Source organism: Coptis chinensis, chromosome 4, assembly GCF_015680905.1.
Source record: "Coptis chinensis isolate HL-2020 chromosome 4, ASM1568090v1, whole genome shotgun sequence".
NCBI lineage: Eukaryota > Viridiplantae > Streptophyta > Magnoliopsida > Ranunculales > Ranunculaceae > Coptis > Coptis chinensis.
The window spans coordinates 60,328,290-60,346,524 of NC_141459.1; the positions used below are offsets into that span (position 1 = coordinate 60,328,290).

The 18,235-nt window shown below is 35.3% G+C and overlaps 2 long non-coding RNA genes across 3 annotated transcripts; one reads left to right on the forward strand and one right to left on the reverse strand.

The window, feature by feature from the left end:
- Nucleotides 1-3,989: 3,989 nt before the first annotated feature.
- On the forward strand, nucleotides 3,990-9,927 carry LOC147504244 (uncharacterized). The gene is made up of 3 exons (XR_015220363.1): nucleotides 3,990-4,701; nucleotides 8,791-9,487; nucleotides 9,614-9,927. It is a non-coding gene; the product is annotated as an uncharacterized LOC147504244 (long non-coding RNA).
- A 4,214-nt stretch (nucleotides 9,928-14,141) lies between these two features.
- LOC147504245 (uncharacterized) lies at nucleotides 14,142-14,823 on the reverse strand. Of its 2 annotated transcripts, none has more exons than XR_015220365.1 (3): nucleotides 14,434-14,823; nucleotides 14,287-14,356; nucleotides 14,142-14,212 (listed from the first exon to the last, which is right to left on the reverse strand). It is a non-coding gene; the product is annotated as an uncharacterized LOC147504245 (long non-coding RNA). The 2 variants fall into 2 exon arrangements; XR_015220364.1 differs by having other exon boundaries at nucleotides 14,329-14,356; nucleotides 14,434-14,820.
- Between the last annotated feature and the right edge of the window lie 3,412 nt (nucleotides 14,824-18,235).

Genomic DNA, 18,235 nt, shown 5'->3' on the forward strand with positions numbered 1-18,235 from the left:
ATTTTTCTGTTCATTGTTGAGGACCGTTATAGAGGTTGATATGTTAAGTTGTGCACTCTAAGCGGTTGTAATCAATTCTTGACAATCAATTTGTTACCATAGGATGCTTGTGAAGAAATATTGAATTTAGGAAAACCTTCAATATCGTAAGTGTTTTCCCCTACGAACCATGATATTTTCAATCTCATAAAGAGTATCATTCTTTATCTGGTCATCACTTATTTTGGAGACTCGGTTGTGGTTGGTTTTTCTCAGAAGCGAAACAAAAATATCTTCACCAAGGCTTTTTGATGATTTTCAAAAGTATTTCGGAGATGTAACCTCACTGACAAGATTAAAGTGACAAAAAGTTCTCTTAAAGAATTTGGATTTGCCCACTCATTTGGCTTGCTTCATAGCATCATTCCATTCAGCGTAGATCCTCACAAGCAAACCCGTATGCGTAATCCAAAATGAAGGATTACATAATATAAAATGAAAAACTTGATAATCACATTTTAATTATCGTCAACATTACATTATCCTTATGTTTAGTAATACAGTGTCACTGATGAGATCTTGGCCAGTAAAGCAAATAAATTAAGGCCATGCTTCTATTTAGTATATTATCTAGTTAATCTTTTAAGGATAAATGTAACAGGACCAAGTTCAAGTTGAGATATCAAAATATTTCTAGCCAGGCCATTAGCAGGACTTAAAGTAGACTCTTTAGGAATGGCACATCTCAGGCAGCAGAAAGCAAGTAATATTTCGCATGAAAAACTGCCCGGGTGCTTTCCTAAAACGTATTTGGGGGTACCCTTGGTGCATGATAGGGTTAAGACTGCTCATCTCGCTGACCTAGTTGACAAAATAAGGAAGATAGCTACAGGGTGAGAAGGTAATGTACTTTTTTTTTTCAAGGGAGAGTTGTGTTTGCTAAATCTGTTTTTTCTAAATAACCATTTACAAAATGTGTACATATATGAATTGCCAAATAGCTTGATAAAAAAATGTGAGATGATTCTAAGGTATTTGGTCTGCGGTGTTGACAAATAAAGTAGCACTGAAATGGGATTCATGTTCCAAACCTAAGAGGGGTGGGAGGAAATATCATTAAATGACTGAAATATATATTCGGTGTCAAATGAGATATATACTATGTCAAAAAAACGGTTGTTAGTAGTAGGTGGACAATTGAAGTAGTTGAAAGATTACGACATATTTGCTTTTAAAAGTTGGATGTGGGGTTCCATTAAGCTGTCATGCGAATATCTTCATAACTCCTAGGTCCTTTAACAACATTAAGCAACATTCTTAAGTAGAACCTTTCCCCGATGTAGGATGTGCGTAGTAAACTCGATCCAATGATATTCCTCGTTTTCTTAGAGTCCACTTATTATACTTTTTTTTCCAAACAAATTTAGTTGGGAAATCAACATACGTAAGTGTCCTAGCTAATTCATACTCTTCATTTGCCTTGAACCATTATGTAAACTTTGTTTTGGACGCTTTTCACGGCCGCGACTACTACTTTTGGATCATCTTTCTCCTTTGTAGTATACAATATTTGACCTTCAAGATGGAATGGCAAGCGCTTCGACACTTTCGATTTTCATCTTGTATATCAAAATTTAAAAGCCTCCAAACTCCTTCAGAAGAAGAAAGAAATCGACAGTATAAGAAGTTTGATATTTCATCAACATCCCTGACAATTTGTTCCTTACTGTTATTGTCAGTCACTACATTCTCAACAATCATTGCAGATGCTCTATCCTTTCCCTTGTTAATATACTTGAATAGGTACTTGATTGACCTTGCTTTGTTGCAGTGTTCAACATTTATGTGGGCTTGGAACTTCACAATCAAGTCCACATTGTAATGGAATGACCCATTTGTTATCAAGAGTTATTCCGTCTTTTTTGCGGTTAGACCATTGTCTCTCCTCATATAGACTGTGAAGTCATTTTAGATCAATCGTTGTCTCGCTTCTGAGAATGGTTTGGATAGTGCCTAGAACATTTTTGATTCCCATCATCAGTTTTTTTACCATGCAAGGAGAATCGGGTTTAGACCGGGCCACATGGACCGTGAATCATGAATTCCACAAACTGCATTATACGCAACTTTGTCAGTGAGGTCGAGGCAATTCAGCAGATATAACTCTGTTGACTTGTGAAGGGGTGGAAGGCTTTGCTGAATTTTCCAAAAACAGCAAGATATGAGCATGGGGCAATCCTCTCTTTTGGAACTCTATTGTGTAGAGAGCTGCAATTAATTGGAAGTTAGTATCAGATTTTCATACTTTAATAATATAATATTTACTAAAAGTTAATAGTAAATATAAAGACTTTGCAACAAATTGTTTACAGATGTTATGTAAAAAATTTGCAAACTAACAGAAGCAATGGAAATAAACTAAGAAGTAGACCACTTCACCACTCTTTGATTGAATGTTCCTTTTGGTATATTAGTTTCAAAATGATTAATTATTCATTTTAATTTCTTATGTTTTCGATTGATTCTCAGCATTTTAGAATTTTCTATTCATTCCCTATTGAAGGGGTAGCTTTTCTGTTGCACTTATGAGTTTTGACAATTATTTGAAGTATGTCGAAAGGAATCTAAGAAATAATGAGGGGTACATGGCTGGTGTTATTCGCATAACTTGATCTGATGTTGGTTCTATGTATGAGAGGTCGAGTGAGGTAAAGCTCACGGTTAGTCTTGAGAATGGTGGTGTAGTCTAAACCACAAAACATTTGTGCCGGAAGTCATGTTGGATTTCAATTTGGATCTTTGGTAGTAGTGTGCTAACCCTCTTACTCTTTATTTGCTATATAAACAAAAGCCAAAGCATCAATCTGAATAGAATGGATCATGGTCACTTGCTGTCTCTGTATATTCTTTTGTGCTCAGAATCGAGAGAATATTCAACCTTGACGAAAGAAGCATTTCAGTTTTTTATTCGACGAAGATTGATTTTGTATCCAAGAGTTGTTTTTTGTTATTCTAGTGTTCAATCTATTGACTATTTTATTTGATTTTTATATAGGTACGGTTCCTTGGGAGTGTGGACTTGTAAAGATGGTGGTGTCCTTGGGTACTTCATTGTTAATAAACTTTATAGTTATTACACTAAGGCAATGATAGAGCTAAGTTATTATCGGTTAAGGTGTATTAAAATTTCAAGTGCTTTTATTTGCGGTATTTGTGCGTCAAATTTGATAAACTATTAATCTTTTCAGTGGAGTGAAGGGAGCAAGGTACAACATGAAGATAGAGCTAGAAGACATGTAAATTGGCATTTGTTAAGTTTGTACACTACTTTTGGTATGTCATAATCTATGAAGGCTAGTATGTCGTGTTCAAATCATGATCCTTTTATCGAAAGTATATTGGATATATACTTTTGATAGAAAACTGCATTTTAAAATGTTTTTCTAACTGCATCAAGTTATCCGGGACGGTTTACCAATAGTTCAATTACTTATGTTATTAAAACTATAGTGAAAAAGGATGTTTATTTTCTTTATATGGAAATGAAAATTTGTGCTGTATGCCTGTATCTTGATCATTGCTATAATATATTTAGGTGTCTCTACTCTCAAGAATACATCATAGAAATCTGGTCCAATTCCTTGGCTCTTGCCAAGAAGAAGGAAAAAGTATCCTTGTTTATGACTATATGCACAATGGAACTCTCAAGGAGCATCTATATGGTGAGTGTGTCCTATCTCTGAAAACTGTCATCTTATTTCTATGGTCTAATGATTATTTGTATTGAAAGGACCCCTTGGCACGCGGAGAGAAGTATCCAGTTGGATCAAGCGCCTTCTTGATTCTTGAAGATGCGACAAAAGGTTAAATATCATAATAATACTTTACTATACCATTTTTTCTTTTTCGGTCAAAGGAGCAAGTAAAAGTCTAATTGGTTTGCATCAACTCTGCAAGTATAACCATATAGAGAGGTCTATGTAACTCTTGCAACCCTCAAAATTGTTTTGGGGATTGAGTACTTGCATACGAGGTGTGTTCCAACCATTATCCATAGGGATCCGAAAAGCAAAGCAACATCCTTCTTGACAATCACATGAGAGCAAAGGTGTCTGATTTTGAGTGCATCAAAGCTTCGATAGATGGAGCTACACATGTGTCAAGCATAGTTCGAGGGAATTTGTTGGAGTAATTTTGACATGGCGATCCTAATGCATGTTATTACACTTGCAATTTTGAGATTTTAGTCACACTAATTAGCTAAGTAACATGGACACACCATATTTTGAAAATAAAATTAAGTCGGACATGACACACGGATATATTGTATGTGATATACCTCATTTTTAGTATTTCACTGTGTGTTGGATAATCGACACGCATACACATGTCAATGTGTACGGCTAATAAGTGTATAGTAGGGAATGGAGATAAATTGATTAAATTTTGGGTTTGGTCCTAACTTTTACATTTGAAGCACACATCGAGGGTAACTTATGTTTCTTATTGTTTGTAGGTTTCCCCTAAATCCAACAACTAACCCCGGATCTTTGAATTGGGTTATGGTGGTGGAAATATTGATCTGTAAAGGTTGTAGGTCTGGCTTAGTCTATGATGCTATTGAAGGCGACTACCTAAAATTTCTATGCAAGCATATGGTATACTACTGGAACCGACAAAACTTCATTATCATTCATGTATATTTCAAGATCTCAAAGATAGGTATGTGCCTGTCTATATTACGGCGATGTTATCATAGATCCGCTTTCTTGTTTGGATCATTTAGGCATTTTTTTTTTCTATATTCAGCATTTATTTATAGATTAATTATATATTTGAAGGGGGGAGATTTTTTTCTTAGCAATATGATAGTCATAAAGTCTACAAATGAACTAAAAGTTAAAAATTACGAAAGAATAAGTTATAAAAACAATTGAATTAGTAAATTACTTACCGCCCAAGCTTTTCGAGACCTTTACGTTTTTGCAAATCCGTCATAAGTTCATGCGGCTTGATCTCAAAAACTCTAGCGACAATTTCAGGGAAATCGGCGTGTGTATATCCGAGAGCAATCTTGTCAATACATTTTTGAACTTCGGGCCATTTAGGATTGCAAGTAAAAGTTATGAATAGATCGAGGAGATCCAGCCCATCGACAAATCTTGATAAGCGTCTTGATAGTTTTGCAGCATATAACGTGGACCTCGGTGAAAGAAGATGGTAGAACTATTCGCCTTCCAACAAAACCTGGTTTTGAATCTCCAGAAAGTACTGCATCAACTAATCCGTGATAAAGCTCAGCACGAATAGTCTGTTGGTTATTTTTAACCCAATCAACTCTAATCTGTTCTACAGCACAGTAAGAATCAACAATAAGTTGTTGTTTCAAGCGTCCACCAAGAACAATTGTTTTTCCTTCTTTTAGTCTCATTTGCAATCTGAAAGCATAGAACTCCCTCATGCTTATGTTTGTCCTTTTCCCAACTTTGACATTATTTCGATAAGGGATATCAATCCTGTACCCGTCTTCAGCATGAGGAAACAAAAGAGGATATTGCATGGCCATGAAACTTGGATGCAATTCATTTATTCTTTTCAAGCCATATCCTTTTTTGTCCACCACAATATCACGGTAATTACTAAATTCACTATCTTCCTCAACAATAAGTGCAGCAACTTCAGATGATGTAGGCATGTTATAAAGTCTCCCATCCTTTTGTCTTGTACTAATAAGCTTTATCTTTGAAATCACCTACTTGAGACTCTTTAAACTGTCCCTTGCCATTCTATAAGTCTCGGTAAAGTTTGTTTATCTTGTTCAACATATCTATCGGTCCCTTCACAATATCACGGATCCAACTCTTCTTGGACGTTTGATAAAAATTTTCTTACTAAGAGAGTTCATTCTGTTCACAACTTCATTATCGATTATCATATATGTAAAGTTGGGAAAACTTAGGGCGTAAACCTTCGGTGGAAGCAAGGTGCCAATTTTGTGGTGGTTTTGGCCTTTTATCTTGTAGGCGTAAGGACCATGACCATTGTTTATTGATTCTTGAACATCACCTCCTGTTGATGTGAAAGCAAACATCTTTGTTATATACTCGATATTTTTCATAAACTTTTTGGATGCGGGCGAATTGCGATCCATAAGCTCATTTAAAAAATCAGGTGTATTTTTCAAAAAAGGTAGTTGAACTTTCCCTCCACCGCAACATATAGAGAACTTTGGATTTTTAGGATTTTTCGTTCGGTCATTCCTTTCTTCATACCAAACAATGGCATCACAGTAAGGACACACTGATGTTGGTTCTCCAAAATCCAACGGTTGGAAACAACGCCCTGAATTAAAATGAATATTAAAAACTATAAGTAATAATATAAAAAAATATATATATTAAAAACTATAACTAATATAATACTAACTTTCATGCAAAACTTCACTTGGTTTCTCATGGGAAACTTCAACTTCCATATGGTCATTTATATCGTTTTCATCTTCTATTTTGAATCATTCCCACGATTTGAGAATCGTAGTCATCGTCACTTTCTCCAACACCGTCACGGTTGATATAGGTGATTTTTACGGCATAATGGTTGTCATCGCTTTTTCAAACATCACAATTAACATAACCATGAGTTTCAACCTGGTTGGATTTCTCTATTACTCAATATCGTCTTCTTCTATATCGACTATTTTTGGCCTTTTCATTATTTGAAAGCGGTACATCCACGTATAAGAATAAAACATATTAAGTAAAATTCAAAGCCAAGTAACAATTAACAATGAAGAATGTCTTACGGGTTCATTAGGAAATGGTTGTAAACCGTGTTCAAATTTTTGTATTTGACTTCGACGATTCCTAAACCAATTTTTATATTATTTTCGAAATTTGGCCATGGTGATAGTTGAGTTGTTAAGAGTTTGATTTCTTCCTTAGTATAATATGAACTCTTTTGATTAAATGCTCTTTCAAGTATCTGAAGGTGCATCGTTGTTGCGGACCAACGTTTCTCATATGAAACTCCAACTTCAATATGGTCATCCACTGTATAAGAATAAAACATATTAAGTAAAAAACATTCAAACCCAAGTAACAATGAAGTAAAAAAATTTAAAACCCAAGTAACATTGAACAATGAAGAATGTCTTAACAACTGTTGACAAAATTATAATAGAAGACCTTCCACTTGTCCATTAATAATTAATCAAATTTACTTTAAAAAATACTTACCGTGTTTGTGCAAAACTTGACTTGGTTTCTCATGTGAAACTTCATCTTCAATATGGTTATTTGTATCGTTCTCATCTTCTACTTCTGAATCATGCCAACTAATTTGAGAATCGTAGTTATCGTCACTTTCTCTAACACCGTTTGGTTGATATAAGTGAATTTTTTGGGAATAATGGTTGTCATCGCTTGTTTCATCATCACAATTAACATAACCATGAGCTTCAGCTGGTTGGATATCTCTATTTTTGGTCTTTTCATTATTTGACTGCGTTACATCCACTGTATAAGAATAAAACATGTTAAGTAAAACTTAAAGTCAAGTAACAATGAAAAATGAAGAATGTCTTACCAGGTTCATTAGGAAACGGTTCTGAACCATGTTGATCTTTTTGGTATTTGACTCGACGATTCTTGAACCAATTCTTTATGTTATCTTCCGAAATTTGACCATATATTGACAGTTGAGTTGTCAAAAGTTTCATTTCTTCCTTGGTATAATATAATCTCTTTTGATTAAATGCACCTTCAAGTATCTGAAGCTGCATCGCTGTTGCAGACCAACGTTTCTCATATGAAGCTTCAACTTCAATGTGGTCATTTGGATCGTTTTCATTATTTGGCTGCGGCACGTCTACTGTGTATAAGATTAAAACATATTAAGTAAAAAATTTACAAACCCAAGTAACAATGAAGAATGAAGAATGTCTTAACATCTGTTGACAAAATTATAATGGAAGACTTTCCACTTGTACATCAATAATTAATGAAAAAAAATACTTACCGTGTTGATCTTTTTGGATTTCACTTTCGGCGACGGAAATAAACCAATTCTTTATGCTATCTTTTGAAATTTGGCCATGTCTTCGGTTGAGTGGTCAAAAGATTGATTTCTTCCTTAGTATAATATAAGCTCTTCTGATTAAATGCACTTTCAAGTATTTGAAGCTGCATTGCTGTTGGGTACCATCGCTTTCTTGTAGACATAGCTACCTAGTAAGAAGAAAATTAATAATTTGATATTAAACATCATATATCATATATACGTGCTTGGTAGGTCTGGTGTCAGTACTCAAAAACATCCAATACCAAAATTTTATGTACTCTATTTAGTGGTTATATGCATGCTAGTGACTTTAGTGAAGTTTGTATGTCTAGCAAAAAACGTACTACTTTGATGAAGGTTTGATACTTCTTGAGTGACCAAACTTAGGCTGGAAGCTCAGTGGGACAACATGTCCATAGGTAAGTCAACACTACATCTTATACTTCTTATAATCTTATCTCTACAGTGTAACATTTACAGTGAAAGAAAACAGAGATACTGAAACTGGAATCAGCTGTTTAATGGCTGTGACTTGTTATTGATTCGGTTCTTAATCTGAACTGATTAATTCAATTCCAGTTCTGTGAGTTTCTTATCGTCGGTGTCTAGAGTAATATGGCATTCGAAGCAAGATTTTCGTGAGTTGTTATTGAGACTTGTGAAGTTGGCATACATGACTGAATATGTTTAAGAAAAATGGTGTAGACGTAAAAGAACACTTTAGGTATATATTTAACCATGTTTCTACTTCAGGTGTTGGTCTTAAGGCGAAGTTGAGAATAGAAGACACAAAACACAGCATTCATGGCTGCTTCCACACTGTCTCTAGGAACTTTATTTCCAACCCATGCTTCACTAAAATTAAACTCCAAGAATTCCAGTCCGTCGTTATATTCAAAGAGAGCACGACGTGTTCACAAATCAAGCGCACCACGAAAGTTTACTATATTTGTTGTGACTGAAGGTTCGGCAAAGTCTAGAAAGTCGGAAGAGAAAACTCCCTCCTGGGCTCAATCAAGTTTACTATATTTGATGAAGGTTTGATACTTCTTGAGTGATCAAACCTATCTTTGGTGACTTCGATGGGACAACATGTCCATAGGTAAGTCAACACTACTTCTTATAATCAACACAAACCAAAGAAATCAGCACAGATAATCAAGACAGACCACAGTAGATCAAAGTTCAAACAAAAAATGGTGGGAAAAAGTTGTAGTCAGCACAATACTGGTGTGGGTAAAATGCCCTGTGGGACACTTATATAGCAGAAGGAGATGAGTATGGTTGTTTTGTAAACATGATTGACTTTGCTCAAATTTTTTGAGACAGTTTTTACTGAGGAACCATGCAGATTTTGTAGATTAAGGTTGATACTATCAACTGTATGAGTACTCGATGCTACGGAGTGTGAATTGGGTCATATTGGAGTGCTGAAATTCTATTGCAACAGGTACTACTCGTAGTTGTCATTGCTACACTACTATTCGATTACATTCTCCTTGTTTATATTGATTTATATGATTCATTGTCATGAAGCTAGATGTGGGCTGAATTTTTGCTATGTTGTTAACTACAGAGACTTCATTTTCAAGACATGGTGCTTTCACTAAACTTTTCAGTGACTTTGCTCAAATTTTTGGAGCCAGTTTTTACTGAGGAACCATGCAGATTTTCTAGATTAAGGTTGATACTATCAACTGCATGAGTACGTGTTGTGTCCATACAGATATTTCTGGAGCGTGAACCGAGTCATATTGTAGCGCTGAAATTCTATTGCAACAGTTGCTACTTGTAGTTGTCATTGCTGCACTATTATTCAGTTACGCCTAAATTTTTGCTATGTTGTTAACTCCAAAGACTTGATTTTCAAGACATAGTGCTTTCATTACACTTTTCATGAGTCGAGCGAGAGATTCTGCTTTCAAGGTGTGGTAGTAATTCTAAGTGGTCAGATAAACCCCAGAGCCTTGATTCAAGGTGTGGTAGTAATTCTTAGTGTTTAACACAAACCACAGTAATCAACACAGACCACAGTAGTATATATCAACACAGACCATTAAGAGCTCGGGATGCTGCTGCTTTAAAGGTGTGGTAGTCGAGAGAAATCAATAATACCAACACTAATACTAATGGTTCGGACTACAAATAGTTGAGAGTTTGAATATTGAAGCATTAGGAACATACCCTTCTGAGTTATTCTGAGTCGATTCTTTGTCCGGGCCGCTATTTATGTGGGTTTCCCAATTTCCAAAAATAGTTTATTTCCTAAAGGATACGTATTTATTTCTCCGTTTCCAAAAAGAGTTTAATTCCTAAAAGATAGGTTCTTATTTAGTTATCCCGATTTTTTGAACTTCTTATTTAGTTGTGGGGGGAAAGCATATAGATATATAGATGTGTGTCCAAAAAGAGTTTATTTCCTAAAAGATAGGTAACTTAGAAGGCATAAAATTTGGTCCTGAATTTTCGAAATTTAGTCCTGATTTTGCGAATCTAAAATAATCTTGTAAGCATATAGATATATAGATGTGTGTCCAAAATGAACTAATAGAAGTCGTCAAGTAAAAATCATAAATAACGATACATGAGAAAGACCATCTATGTTTAGTGACACTTAAAAGAAAAAATATTCAGCGAGTTCTATTCTAAGTACTACTCAATATCTAATGCACCCATGCATCAAGTATCCTAATATGCACTAACAACATTGTAATCATTAGAAGAAAAATCTTGGAATCTCTGATACTGAGTTACAACCAAGTAACATTTCAATGCTCGCCTATAATATACATTCCAATAAGGTTTCCCTATTTTTTTCGGTAGTCAACATACTATAAATATTAGATATTAGAAAGTAGAGGATGTACTCAATATCTAATGCACCCGTAGGGCATCAAGTATCCTAATATGCACTAACAACATTGTAATCATTAGAAGAAAAATCTTGGAATCTCCGAAAATCTTGAGTTACAACCAAGTAACATTTCAATGCTAAGCCTATAATATACATTCCAATAAGGTTTCCTATTTTTTTCGGTAGTCAACATACTATAAATATTAGATATTAGAAAGTAGAGGATGTAAAGATGGTTTATCCCCTCTAACAGTTCCTCAAAGAACCAACTTGGTGGTAGGGTCATCCACTGTAACGTTGGGGTGTTTGCAAATCTGTGGATCCACTTAATAGTTAATACAAAAGTAATCAAAAGCTTGAATATAATCTAAGGCATCCACCGGTCTTCTTGAAAACCATGAGATGCTAGCTTCCTTCCCTTCCAAAAACTGTTTATTTGTTGAGCATCAATTTCGGCTTTCTTGAAAGCAGAATTTCCGGCACCATTGTATTCCTTTGAGTACTCCTTGGCATTTTGCTTCTTCGTTGTCCGTCTTTTGTTTTTGTCAGTTCTGCTGCAATAAAAGTACCATTTGCATCTCTTAGTACATATCCTATTAGTACAAAATTATCATGCTTCATAAAGTCGGTGGTTCACATGCATATCAATAAGGATTGTAATCTAAAGTGGGAAAGGAGAAAGCGTTTGTGACCTATTCAGAGACTAACATAAGTTGGAGATAAATCGTCTCACAAATATTATAAAAAATCATAGCTTCTCGAATCTGCAATATCTTAAGCTTAGACTAAGTTAAATAATGATTAGTATAGTATCTTGAATCAATGCCGACACATATCGATAAAGTTAGGTTATCAAAATCAATATCTAATCAAAACTCAATATAAGTATAATAATATTTTCCTAATCCAAGTTCATGTCTATGTTTTTTATTGTAATTATCTTTGAAAAACTCAAAAGGATACATATATGGGTTTCAAAGAAAACCATACCTAATTTATTGTAAAAATAGAGGTTTCCCTGGTCGCGAAAGAAATAATAATTAATCATATAATGAAAAGCTTTAACCTCAGCTTTAACTATCCAAGAAAAGATCACCTTCATGAAGGACATCTTGAGTTTCTCCTATGAGAAAAAAAAAACTTCATAAGACAAATGCCTCTTCTATTCTTTCCTAATGAAATTGGAGTAATTTCTTGTTTCCTTTACAATCTAGCACCACCCGCTGTGATCTCCAAAGGTCCGGCCCGATACTCACCACCCTTAGATTTGATCTCACAACATTTCTTACTATTGGACTTCCTTCAATCTTTCTCGGCATAAAAGAAACCTTGGAAGTCAACCGCTTCACATCCATAGCGTCCTTCTCAAGACAAAGTGATCCTAACTTCAACAATAATCTACTAACCTCTTTCTCAATCTCTTCCATCTGTTTTGTTATACAATCTAATCATGGAGACGAAGTGTTTTATTGAGAGAAGAAGTCAGAGTTTCCTTATCTATCGCAAAAGAAATAAGGACAAAGTGGGTTTTTTGGCTTAACTTTGTGTTATTGGTCGAAATTCAGCTTTTAGTCCCTCGTCATTAAGTTTGCTTAGTAAGGGAAAACACATTGTGTTATACTGAGACTCTAACACAAACCAATAAGCAACCCGGAGGCTTTGTGTAATCTACACTTAGTGAGTGAAACTAAAGATAAATTATCGTGTATATACCCTTTACATTTTGTGCTTCTCATGCATCATGGGTTTACCGTTTCACTTAATCAAAATTTTCAACATCGTACATTCCACTTCATTATGTTTAAGCAATACCTTGTGCTAATGGTTAATCTTCTACACAATCAAGAAATAAAAGATGTTTACCTTGAAGAAGAAGAACTCGATTAGTTTGCCTATGCCAAAAGAAACCTAAATCAAAGAAGTGGACGGTGAGTTCCTCAAGAAATTGCTTCATTCTTCTTGAACGTGCTTGAGCGGCTTGACTTTAACTTTAAGTGGACAGAGCAAGCAACCTGAAACCAACGCCAAAATAAGATATCATTTTCTTCCAAAACTATTTGTAAAAGAGAATATAAATAAGACATTCCACTCACGATAAGCAAATCTAAAAGAGATGCAAAAAATTGTATTATAAGGCAAACCCACGGTTTATTCAAAACATCTTAATCTAGTATCCCATTCTTAAAAGAAAAACATTGAGATGGTAACTCAATACTACTTACCCAGGTTATTTTTAGTGGGAAAAGCTATTTTTAGTTGCCTTTTAAAGCACTGTGTTACTTGAAGTGCCTACAACACAAATAAACACAAATACAGATTTGTTGTTACCAACATGGCAACATGTGACTATTACAATGAATGAAGCCTTGTGTTGCAGTGATGCTCTCTCCTTGGTATTTAAATCCTACCAGCCTAAAGTGTTAAGCACATTAAAAGAAAAAATCATCTGAATCAGACAAAGAAACATGACATTCAATGTGGACGAAGGTATTAATTAAAACTACAATAAGATTAAAATGAAAGGAACAAAAAACAATATTTAACAAAAAAAACATAAATAAAACGAATATACAATGAAAATGAGAATGCAAAACATCAATGTAATGGTGTTGTTGGGGGCTCTATCACACAATGTAATGAGCCTTCTCACCCATGCAAGTGGGGCCAAATCAGGATTCCCAATAATCTGAGCAACCTAATTCAAATTCTAAAAATGTAGATCCAAAATCATTATTTGGAGAAGACATAGAAATCACAATAGTTTTAAAATAGGCTTTCTTTTTCTTTTCTGTTTCTTTTCCTCGGAATTTTATTCCTTGACCCCTTAAAAACAGTTTCCCTGTGAAGGTGGGAATCGAACAAGAAGACAATCGGGCCCAACTGAAGTCTTGGGGAAGAGCACATACCATTGAACCCATTAGAGATACATCAAGCACTAAGAGACACCATGTAAGGTTTAAAATAACAAATAAAATTGTTGAATACCTTGAGAAAGAAGCCACCAAGTTGAGCACATTGAGTAGATCTTTTCAAAGAACAATTTCATGTTGTCTTTCCCACATAAGCTCTTGCTTCTTTCGTCTTTCACAAAATTCACACGAAGCTGAAAAACCGGCGGCACCCCAACAATATAAGTTTTTTATTTTAAAACACTTAAACAAATATTAACATTCTTGAAATCGAGAGAGACCTTGTAACCCGGTATAGATATCAAGAACACGAACCCAGATTGGAGCGACCTTTGCAATGTGTCTAAAGTGTGTGGTGAGCTTTTCCCTTAAATCATCAAGCCTGTTTGCATGCATTTTTGGTTTCTTCAATCTTCAAAATGTTATAAACATAAATTAGTGAAAATTTAAGCGAGAGAAAAATCAGTTAGAATTAGTGGGACATACACGAACTTCCTCCAAGAACATAGATAAGTACACCACACATACCATAATAGTATAGCAAATTTGACATTACCTGCAGAGAGAGAATCAAAACTTATTAATAATAACAAAAGTGTTAAAGAAAAGGTCAAAAAAAGAAAGAGTGGGTACCTCAGAAACACCAGTGACGGCAAAGTGGAGAACATTGGAGAAAAGAAGAAAAGTTTTGGTTTTTTAAATCGTGGGGTTTTTTTTTGTGTTTAGCTTTCTATTTTGAGTGGGAGACTTGGAAAGCTTTAAGTTGGAGACAAAGATTGGGCGTGGGAGAGGTGAATTTGACAAAGAAACTTTCCAATTTGTGGGTGAAGAAAGGATTGTTATGGGTTTCGCAATAAGGACGAAGTGGGTTTTTAGGGTTAATTTTGTGGGTTTTCGAAAAATTGAACTTTTCACTCCGATTTTGTCGAAACAACCCTGGGTACTTAATCCCCCTAGGGTACTTAAGATTTGCTTACGTGGACAGCCTCAGAAAGCTTGAAAAGGGACTGCTATTATATATATATAAAGATGTTGGTGAACAAATTCGGACTCTCTTGTTAACTCTTCACCCTTTTAAATAGGTGTGAAGTACAACTGAAATTCTGAAAATAAAGAAACACTTATCACCTACGACTAATATGGACTCTATTCAAATAACTAACCACTCTCCAACTGAAAGACCACTTCCTATTCTAACAGAACATCTACTCACCCACTACTAAGAATTACTACTCACATGTAACACATCAGCTGGTGAATAAAAGCAATTGCTGGTAGCCTGGAAACAGGCACATATGAAAGGACAAAAGGAACAACTAGCTGATTCTCATGGAAATGATCTATGACAAAAAAGATAAATATGTCATAACTCCACGCTTGCCACTTATTTTTTGCAATGCAGAATAACATAAGAACCACAGCACAGATGTGTGACTAAACTCCCTTCACCCACTTTCATGCTAGGAGCCGTCTACCAACTCTAGTAATATAATCTTAAGGTATCACAGCACGACTGACTCATTGAGCTTTCCATCGGCAATGAATGCCAATTCAAAGACACGATTTTCTGTAAGGGTCCGAAAGTTATATATTGATCTCTCTTTCCTTATATTTTACCTAGCAGAATTACATCCATAAACTAGAACGAAATAAAATAAAAGATTGTGTGAATTATGGAAAAAAAACTTTATAAACTAGGGTTTTAGAAACAGAGTGTGAGGTATGTTACTCTGTAGGTGTATTTATACAAGAGTTTGCATTTTTCTACGTACATAATGTGTAAGCTAACCGAGTAACCGGTTTGGCATTATGTTTAAGCTATAGGTCCTGTATTGGGCAACCACTGAATTCGATTGGGCAACTTCCAGCCCAAGCCCAATGGCCATAGCCCAATACACTCTCCTCACCTCAATGCATATCGGTTACTAGTTTTTGCAACCGTTCTAACTGGTATCATCTCTCTCGCGAGTTCTGATCGAAAAAAACCATTTATATATCGGAAAAAAAACGATTTTACTCACCACATCAGTATGTTCTATTTCATTCCATTCTTTGTTAAAGCCTTGAAGGGCCTGGGTAAGTTCATGACGTAGATTGTATCCAACTTGGATGAAGGAGGGGCATATTTGATTCTGGGGGCATACGTAGTTGGGCAAGACCAATTTGGATTTTAATTAATGAAGTTGTTCTATGATCAATTTGTACTGATAAAAAAAAACGAATTGTGTTCTTTATCTCGATAAAGGAGAGTGTCCAACTAAGGAGCTCGTAATAGTATGTCCATATAATGATTCTATGACCAAAAAAATAATAGAAGACTACAAGATATGAAAGTGACCTAAAAACAAAATGAACTTTTTAATTTTTTTTAGTCCAAACGACCCAGCTATGTCGCCTAAGAGAGTCCCCAAACGACCTAACCATGTTGTCCTAGAGACTGCCCAAACGACCCAGCCATATTGTCTAGCTAAAAACTCAAGAGTTGTGTTTCAAACGACATGCGCAAACCGCTTGAGTGTACACTGAAATGACATGGCGAGATCGTTTGAGTGTACACTGAAACGATATAGCGAAACCGTTTGAGTGTATACTCAAACGACATGGCGAGACCGTTTGAGTGTACACTCAAACGACCCGGGGGTTTCAACATGGCGAGACCGGTTGAATTGGTTGTTGGGCTTGGGCTTTCATGGCAAACTTGTAATATTTCTTTTTTGGGAAAACTTGTCCAAACCCCCCACTTTTGTCACCACTTTTGAATAATCCCCGCACATTTGTAAACATCACGATTTGCCCCCGTGCCATCTGACTTTCATTCCAATTCCGTTGGTATTTCACCTAATACCAAAAGTGTAGGAACCATTATTTCATAATGTGAATTTCTACAAACCGTGAAAACCATGCGCAGCGGAATTAATGGGTTCTCACGATTTTGGATAGAAAATCATACCTGTAGATCAGCTTCTTGATATCTCTGAGAATCCAAGCTTTATGAAATCAACAACCTCTTGATCTTCTGTTGTATTCCTATGCACATAGTGGACATTGTGTGGGCAATGATCTTCCAACCTCTTCTTTCTCTTTTGGCCTCTATCTCTCTCACACAACCTTATAACCGAATTTTGGATCTGTTTTTGCTTGAGTAAAACCTTGAGAGCTAAGTGTAAAAAACGGCTAGAGAATGAGGTTTCTTTTTATAGGCTACAACAGGGACCATGAGGAGAAATTAGGGTTGGGCCTCCTGACGGGATTGGGCTTCCCATGTTCGCCTGAAACCACGCCCAAGTCCAGTCAACAAAATGGCTTATTCCACTAAAGGTCATTGTTGCACTACCGCCCTAATCCCAAATTACGTGTTACGTTTATGGGCTCCATATTATATGCTTGTTGATCTCCCCGTGTTTAAGATATCGAATACCCGTTGATTAAGTCAAGTTACTGACAACTACATTAATCAACTTCTTATGTCCTTGAGTAGTACCACTCAACCTCATTGTCATGTCGGATTAAATCCACCTGCAGGGTTTACATGACAATCCTTATGAGCTCTTCAAGGGGACATCATCAGCCCGACTTCTTGCGGGACACGAATTCCTTCTATAATCAACAACACACCTTACATACAATGTCATTACCCAATCCATCGAGTTTATTGATTCACAAATGAATCTCACTCATTGATGATTTAAAGCAATGCACAATGCACGTAAGTGCCTATTATTATATCCGAATTAAGAGGACAAGCATCCATAATAACAAAGGCGTTTGTTCTCTTATATAGTCAGTATAAAGAGAAACAACCTCACTTGGTCCTGTTCAATACACACAAAGTGTACTAGTGTAATTCTATAGTCAAGATAGACTAATACCAAATTATACTACAACCGTACCAATGGTTTGTCCAAATTCATCTAGGTTGTGAACGTTTACTTATACTTTATAAGGTACTGATGATATGATCTTATGTGTGTCACCACACACCACATCATCTACAATATAAAGTATTAGACACATGCATATAACTGATAATATATATAATATGCATAACATTTACCCATATAATTCTCATTCAAAATATAAATAATTAGAGTTATTACAAAAGTAATGCTTTTAGTATATAACCCTATCAAAAAGTACCCCTCAATGGGCCATGCTGCACAACACAAATGGGCCATGTTTGTAGAAGTGTTTGTATATCTATCTTATATACACCTGAGTTGCACTGGATCAAACCTTTTGTTGTCAACAACCCATCGTCTTCAACCTTTAGTAGTTCTGATTTTTTTTTAAGTGACAATTTAATAATAATATTCAAAGAATGTTTTCAGTATAGATCAATACAAACACACTTAAACAAAAATGTTTTCTTATGCTTCCACCTCATGCATGGCAAAGGAAAAGCCTTTACTTCATCCTGGATTTGTTTGCCATAATG